The following is an 8,928-nucleotide window of genomic DNA, read 5'->3' as shown; positions in this document are numbered from 1 at the left end:
GATGACTACATGATAGTTCAGTGCGTAATGCTAAATGGTTTAGAATTGAGGCACCAAAGACGTTTTTGAAACATCGCAGAACATATGAGATGTTCCAAGGACTGAAATTGGGATTTCAGGCTCGTGCCCACATCAAGAGGTATAAGACCTCCGACGATTTTCTTAGCCAACAAACTAAGGGAGAAAAGCTCAATTGTTGAGCTTGTGCTCAGATTGTCTAAGTACAACAATCATTTGAATCGAGTGGGAGTTGATCTTCCAGATGAGATAGTGATGTTTCTCCGAAGTCATTACCACCAAGCTGCTAGAGCTTCGTGATGAACTATAATATATCAGGGACATATATGATGATCCTTGAGATATTCGCGATGTTTGACACCACAAAAGTAGAAATCAAGAAGGAGCATCAATTGTTGATGGTTGGTGAAACCACTAGTTTCAAAAAGGGCAAGGGCAAAAAGGGATACTTCATGAAACGGCAAATCAGCTGCTGCTCTAGTGAAGAAACCCAAGGTTGAACCCAAACCCGAGGCTAAGTGCTTCTGTAATAAGGGGAACAGCCACTGGAGCAGAATTACCCTAGATACTTGGTAGATGAGAAGGCTGGCAAGCTCGATAGAAGTATATTGGATATACATTGTGTTAATGTGTAATTTACTAGTACTCCTAGTAGCACCATGGTATTAGATACCGGTTCGGTTGCTAAGTGTTAATAAACTTGAAATAAAAGGCTGCAGAGTAAACGAAGACTAGCTAAAGGTGAGCTGGCGATATGTGTTGGAAGTTTTTCCCAAGCTTGATGTGATCAAGCATCGCACGCTCCCTCTACCATCGAGATTGGTGTTTGCGTTGAGCATAGACATGATTGGATTATGTCTATCGCAATACGGTTATTCATTTAAGGAGAATAATGGTTACTCTGTTTATTTGAATAATACCTTCAATGGTCTTGCACCTAAAATGAATGGTTTGTTGAATCTCGATCGTAGTGATACACATGTTCATGCCAAAAGATATAAGATAGTAATGATAGTACCACCTACTTGTGGCACTGCCACGTAAGTCATATCGGTATAAAACGCATGAAGAAGCTCCATGTTGATTTATCTTTGGGATCACTCGTTTTGAAGAGTTTGAGACATGCGAACCATGTCTATTGGTGTATATGCATGAAGAAACTCCATGCAAATGGACCGTTTGGACTCACTTGGTTTTGAATCACTTGAGACATGCAAATAATACCAAATGGGCAAGATGACTGAAAGCCTCGTTTTCAGTAAAATGGAACTAGAAAGCAACTTGCTGGAAGTAATACATTTTGATGTGTGCAGTCCAATGAGTGCTGAGGCATGCAGTGGATATCGTTATGTTCTTACTTCACAGATGATTTGAGTAGATGTTGAGTATATTTACTTGATGAATCACGAGTCTGAATTATTGAAAGGTTCAAGTAATTTCAGGGTGAAGTTGAAAGATCGTCGTGACAAGAGGATAAAAGATCTATGATATGATCATAGAGATGAATATCTGAATTACGAGTTTGGCACAGAATTAAGACATTGTGGAAATTATTTCATAACTAATACAGCCTGGAACACCATAGTGTGATGGTGTGTCCGAACATCATAACTGCACCCTATTGGATATGATGCATACCATGATGTCTCTTATCGAATTACCATGATAGTTTATGGGTTAGGCATTAGAGACAACCACATTCACTTTAAATAGGGCACCATGTAATTCCGATGAGATGACACCGTATGAACTATGGTTTAGAGAAACCTAAGCTGTCATTTCTTAAAAGTTTGGGGCTGCGACGCTTATGTGAAAAAGTTTCAGGCTGATAAGCTTGAACCCAAAGCGGATAAATGCATCTTCATAGGACACCCAAAACAGTTGGGTATACCTCCTGTCTCAGATCCGAAAGCAATAAGGGATTGTTTCTAGAATCGGGTCCTTTCTCGAGGAAAAGTTTCTCTCGAAAGAATTGAGTGGGAGGATGGTGGAGACTTGATGAGGTTATTGAACCGTCTCTTCAACTAGTGTGTGGCAGGGCACAGGAAGTTGTTCCTGTGGCACCTACACCAATTGAAGTGGAAGCTTATGATAGTGATCATGAAACTTCAGATCAAGTCACTAACAAACCTTGTGGGATGACAAGGATGCGTACTACTTCAGAGTGGTACGTAATCCTATCTTGGAAGTCATGTTGCTAGACAACAATGAACCTACGAGCTATGGATAAGCGATGGTGGGCACGGATTCCAATAAATGGCTCGAGGCCATAAAATCTGAGAGAGGATCCATGTATGAAAACAAAGTGTAGACTTTGGCAGAACGGCTCGATGGTCGTAAGGCTGTTGAGTATAGATGGATTTTAAAAGGAAGACGGACAATGATGGTAAGTATCACCATTAAGAAAGCTCGACTTGTCGTTAAGATTTTTTCCGACAAGTTCAAGGAGTTGACTATGATGAGACTTTCTCATTCGTAGCGATGCTAAGAGTCTGTTGGAATTATATTAGCGATTACTGCATTATTTATGAAATCTTGCAGATAGGATGTCAAACATTGTTTCCTCGACGATTTTCTTGAGGAAAGGTTGTATGTGATACAACCGGAAGGTTTTGTCAATCCTGAAAGATGCTAATAAGTATGCAAAGCTCTAGCAATCCTTCTAAGGACTGGAGTAAGCATCTCGGAGTTGGAATGTATGCTTTGATGACATGATCAAAGATTTTGGGTGTATACAAAGTTTATGAGAAACTTGTATTTCCAAAGAAGTGAGTGGGAGCACTATAGAATTTCTGATGAATATATATTGTTGACATATTGTTGATCAGAAATGACGTAGGATTTCTGGAAAGCATATAGGGTTATTTGAAAAGTGTTTTTCAATGGAAAACCTGGATTAGGCTACTTGAGTATTGAGCATTAAAATCTATAGGGATAGATCAAAATGCTTAATAGTACTTTCAAATGAATACATACCGTGACAAGATTTTGAAGGAATTCAAAATGGATCGGCAAAGAAGGAGTTCTTGGCTGTGTTATAAGGTGTGAACATTGAGTAAGACTCGAAACCTGACCGCGGCAGAATAGAGAGAAAGGACGAAGGTCGTCCCCTATGCTTTTGTCATAGGCTCTATACGGTATGCCATGCTGAGTACCGCACCTGATGTGTGCCTTGCCACATATCTGGCAAGAGGGTACAAAGGTAATCTAGGAGTAGATCACCAGATAGCGGTCTAAATTATCCTTAGAGGAATAAGGATATGTTTCTCGGTTATGGAGGTGATAAAGAGTTCGACGTAAAGAGTTACGTTGATGCAAGCTTAACACCTATCCGGATAGCTCTGAGTAGAGATACTGGATACGTATAATGGAGCAACAATTTAGAATAGCTCCAAGTAGAACAGTTATTTGAATTGGCTCCAAATGTAGCGTAGTAGTTTCATCTACAAGATGACATAGAAATTTGCGAAGTACATACAGATCTGAATGTTGCAGACACGTTGACTAAAACCTCTCTCACAAGCATAACATGATCAAACCCAGAACTCTTTGGGTGTTAGTCACATGGGGATGTGACCTTGAGTGTTAATCACATATCGATGTGAACTGGATTATTGACTCTAGTGCAAGTGGGAGACTGTTGGAAATATGCCCTAGAGGCAATAATAAATTGGTTATTATTATATTTCCTTGTTCATGATAATCGTTTATTATCCATGCTAGAATTGTATTGATAGGAAACTCAGATACATGTGTGGATACATAGACAACACCATGTTCCTAGTAAGCCTCTAGTTGACTAGCTCGTTGATCAATAGATGGTTGCGGTTTCCTGACCATGGACATTGAATGTCGTTGATAACGGGATCACATCATTAGGAGAATGATGTGATGGACAAGACCCAATCCTAAGCCTAGCACAAAGATCGTGTAGTTCGTATGCTAAAGCTTTTCTAAGTGTCAAGTATCATTTCCTTAGACCATGAGATTGTGCAACTCTCGGATACCGTAGGGATACTTTGTGTGTGCCAAACGTCACAACGTAACTGGGTGGCTATAAAGGTACACTACAGGTATCTCCGAAAGTGTCTGTTGGGTTGGCACGAATCGAGACTGGGATTTGTCACTCCGTGTGATGGAGGGTATCTCTGGGCCCACTCGGTAGGACATCATCATAATGTGCACAATGTGATCAAGGAGTTGATCACGGGATGATGTGTTATGGAACAAGTAAAGAGACTTGCCGGTAACGAGATTGAACAAGGTATCGGGATACCGACGATCGAATCTCGGGCAAGTATCATACCACTAGGCAAAGGGAATTGTATACGGGATTGATCGAATCCTCGACATCGTGGTTCATCCGATGAGATCATCGTGGAACATGTGGGAACCAACATGGGTATCCAGATCCCGCTATTGGTTATTGACCGAAGAACGTCTCGGTCATGTCTGCATGGTTCCCGAACCCGTAGGGTCTACACACTTAAGGTTCGATGACGCTAGGGTTATAAAGGAAGTTTGTATGTGGTTACCGAATGTTGTTCGGAGTCCCAGATGATATCCCGGACATCACGAGGAGTTCCGGAATGGTCCGGAGGTAAAGATTTATATATGGGAAGTCCTGTTTTGGTCACCGGAAAGGTTTTGGGTTTTATCGGTAACGTACCGGGACCACCGGGAGGGTCCCGGGGGTCCACCAAGTGGGGCCACCAGCCCCGGAGGGCTGCATGGGCCAAGTGTGGGAGGGGACCAGCCCCAGGTGGGCTGGTGCGCCCCCCCACAAGGGCCCAAGGCGCCTAGGGTTTGGGGAGGGGGCGCACCCACCTAACTTGGGGGCAAGTTTCCCCTCTCCCCCCTTGGCCGCCCCACTAGATGGGGTTTTGGTCTGGCCGCCACCCCTAGGGTGGAACCCTAGGTGGGGCGCACCCCCTCCCTCTCCCCTATATATACTTGAGCACTTTTGGGGATGCCCACAGTTGAGTTTCTGACCTCTCCCTAGCGCAGCCCTACCTCTCTTTCTCCTCATATCTCGCGGTGCTTGGCGAAGCCCTGCTGGATCACCATGCTCCTCCACCACCACCACGCCGTTGTGCTGCTGCTGGATGGAGTCTTCCTCAACCTCTCCCTCTCTCCTTGCTGGATCAAGGCATGGGAGACGTCACCGGGCTGTACGTGTGTTGAACGCGGAGGTGCCGTCCGTTCGGCACTAGGATCTCCGGTGATTTGGATCACGACGAGTACGACTCCTTCAACCCCGTTCTCTTGAACACTTCCGCTTAGTGATCTACAAGGGTATGTAGATGCACTCTCCTTCCCCTCGTTGCTGGTTTCTCCATAGATAGATCTTGGTGACACGTAAGAAAATTTTGAATTTCTGCTACGTTCCCCAACAACGTTGTTGACAGAAGACTGTCGGGTGTTCATCCCTTGAAGAAGATTGATCTGAGCCTCGAAGCTTATCAACTGACTGTAGAGTTCCGGCGTGGAGACCGGCTCGACGCGGGCAGTGATGGCCGAGACCACTGAGTTGTACTCGAGGTCTAGACCCTTGAGGATGTAGGAGTTTACTTCTGTATCCTTGAGAGGAATACCGGTGGTGGCGATCTCATCGGCCAGACTCTTGATCTTGGCGAGGTAGTCCACCGTGCTCGAGTTCCCCTTGTGAAGGTTGGCCAAGGCGATTCCGGTGTTGATCTCTTGCGCTTGGTTCTGGGCGGCGAAAGTGTCATGGATTGCTTTCCATACTTCAGCCGGTGTCTGCAGCGTTACAACCTGGGCAAGTACCTCAGGAGAAAGAGAAATCACAAGGAAACCTTGTACCTGCTGTTGTTGGGCGAACCAGATTTTTCGGGCGACATTGATGACCTGCTCCTCCTTCCCATCTTTGGTTATCGTGAGAGTGGCAGGTGGCGGCATGTTCGTTGCATCAAGGAAGTGGTCCATCTGTGCACCCTTAATTTGGGGAAGCACGATGGCCTTCCATAGGAGGAAGTTGGTCCTCGTTAGCTTCTCTGATGGTGGGGAACAGAGGGACATGCTAGCGCTTGTGCTTGATGAGGGGGCGAAGGTGGAAGAGGAAGCGGTGGTCAGGGCGCTCATGGTGCTGGCGAGGGTGGATGCGGTGGTGCCGGTCATGATTGATCCTCTCGGGAGCTTCTCTCGGGAAGTTTTGGGCTAGATGCGATCTCGTCGATCTATTCGAGGAAGTAGGCTCTGATTACAATGTAAAATGCGGAAGCGTATCTACCTGCCGTAGCAGGCCGCGGTGGTTATATTGATTGGGGTGATAGCCTACCGTGGCGTATAAGTTACGGACGATCGCTAGGATACATCCTGGGACAAGGAAACCGATACAGGAGAGAGAACAGAGAGATAGAAAGAGATTACAAAAGTTTAAACCAAGCTACCAATCTATCTAACACAACCAAGGTGTGTTGGTCCGGCCGGTGTTGCCCACAGGGTTCTCCTAGCGGGTGTTCCCTAGTGTGGCGATGAAGTGGTGTTGTTCCGGAAGTGCGCATACTCGCGAGTTGCTCGCCCACTAGAGAGAGACGAGAGGAAGAAGAGATGCGATGAGTAGGAGAGATAAATTTTGCTATGTCAGAGTCAAAACCATACTGAGACAATAATGGGTCAGCTAAGGCGAGGGACTAAACTTATCCGGTTTAAAGAGTTAAGGGACTAAAATTTGTCAGTTTTGAAGTTGAGAGATTAAATCTGAACTTTCGAAAAAGTTGAGAGATGAATACATATATTTTCCTTAAAATGTGTAGCATTACTAACGTATCTCGTACCTATGTGCACGATTTCCATGACCGTGTATGTCGTTGAGTACGTTAAGCTGGTGTTCTTTTTGGAACCATCTTTTGGGTGTTATCTTTCTTTCTGGGGAAAAAGAGGATCCTTTGGCTAGGGTTTTTCATGTCTTTTGTCGGTGCTGTTGTCGGTCTAGCTTGTCTTTTATGGTCTTAAGGTCATGGTGGTGCGGTGGATCCCAGCCCTTGCCGGCGGGAGGGCTCCGTATTTCATGTTTTTTTAGTTTTGTTAGGGTTTGTATCATGCTCAGAGAGGCGAGGTGGTGGCGGTTCTATGAAGATGGAATAAGGTTCTCGCCGCCTAGCCCCTGTCTTGGTGATCTTTGCAGCATATTCTGAGGGCATGTGAGGCTTTTTATCTGGCGGATCTCGCGAGATTCGGTCGGCGTTTGTCTACTCGCCGACCATGTCTTCGTTCGTCTGTGTTCGTGTGTCTACATATTGGATCCTTCTTATCTACGCTTCTCTTAATCGGCGGCGGTTCCTGTTCTGGTGCGCTGGTCCTATGGGGTCATAGCATGAGGACTCTCCGACTGTCTACTATAATAAGGTTTGCCTGGCTCCGATGAGGAAGGAGCGAAGACGGCGCGCCGCCTTCGGCTCGTTCCAATGCTTGTAGTGGTCACTAGGTGGTCTACTGACCTAGATGTATTGTTTACTTCTGGTGTTCTTTGTAGTACCTTTTGATAGCAAAAGTAATGTATGTAGATGTGGCCCCTAAGAAAACCTATTGCTTTACCAAGCACATAGTATAGATGTACCAATTAGTTCTTTTTGCTGGTAAAACCTATGATCTATTCATCAATTATCAAGATAGAACAAATATATCAGAAATAAAAATTACGTCCAGATCCATAGATTATCTAGCGGCAACTACTCGTACTGAAGCGAGCCGATGGCACGTCGCCGTCATCGCTCCTCCCTCATCAGAGCCATGCAAACCTTTTTGTAGTAGACAGTCGAGAAATCGTCATGCTAAGGCCCTATAAAAGCAGCGTGCCGGAACAGCAACCGCTGCCGATGCAGAAAAGCGTAGATAGGACGAATCCAACCTATAGGCACACAAAAATAGAAGAACGAAGACAAGATCCACATGGATCCACCGAAGGCAGACACCGGCCGAATCCCGTGAGATCTGCCGGATACAAATCTCCACACGCACTTCGATGATGTTAGAAGCACCACTAGAACAAGGGCTAGATGGGGAGGACCTCATTCCACTTTTAAAGAGCCGGCGCTACCTCACCCTCTAAGCAGAACAAAAAGCCTAACTAAACCAAAAAAAGTATTAAAAAATGAAGCCACACATCGGCCATGGAGATGACGTAGACCGGTGTCGGCGCCGGCAGAAGGCACATAAAACCTAGTGGCTAGATGCCCTTTGCGTATGAGGCAGCGCGCTGTTACGAGTGAAGGCGTGGATATTCTCTAGCTGAGGTGATGACGTAGGCGTTCTTCACATGACCACATGTCATCAGAAGACCAAAATCGGTAAACCCTTTCAATCATGCAGTTACAATTACAAGTAAACCATACCAATTAGTTAAATAAAATGATTTTTTATAAAACAATTATTTCAAGTTCTCCGCGATGTGTGCCTACCAACCTATGAGAGTGGAGGAGGGCCCCTGAAAATAGGAGTGGAGAGGGAAATATAAGAACAACAAGAAGTAAGTAAAATAACCACCTGCATCTACAGTACACAACTTGCATCATTTCGCCGGAGCTATGGTCGATTGGGGTCCAATTGGATTGTGCCTGCAATCACCTTGCCAACCAACGACACGCCAAAATTTTGGCAGAGGAAACGGCCGCCATCACCTCATGAAATAGTTGGCTGCGTTATTAACGGGAAGGACCGACGGGGCTGGGGTGAGCTAATTATTTGGATCTCAACTAAACGCAAGCCATCGCTCTGGTCAACTATCAAATATTTGTCCATGCACGTTAGGGCTATGATCCAAACATACCCCATCACACGGATGGGTCCTTGCCGCCTTAAGCACTCGAACAGGTAGCTGGCGCCTGAATCGAACTCGCACCCCTCACAAGTCAAGCCTTGCTCGATGACCACCACACCAGCTGGACAAGT

At 45.3% G+C, this 8,928-nt stretch overlaps 1 pseudogene; it reads right to left on the bottom strand.

Annotated features, from left to right (window-relative positions):
- Window positions 1-5,468: 5,468 nt before the first annotated feature.
- Window positions 5,469-5,607, bottom strand: LOC123109290 (uncharacterized; annotated as a pseudogene).
- Between the last annotated feature and the right edge of the window lie 3,321 nt (window positions 5,608-8,928).

Source organism: Triticum aestivum, chromosome 5A (genome assembly GCF_018294505.1).
Source record: "Triticum aestivum cultivar Chinese Spring chromosome 5A, IWGSC CS RefSeq v2.1, whole genome shotgun sequence".
Taxonomy (NCBI): Eukaryota; Viridiplantae; Streptophyta; class Magnoliopsida; order Poales; family Poaceae; genus Triticum; species Triticum aestivum.
The sequence above is the reverse complement of the archived record's forward strand: the minus strand, read 5'-3'. Positions and strand labels throughout refer to the sequence as shown.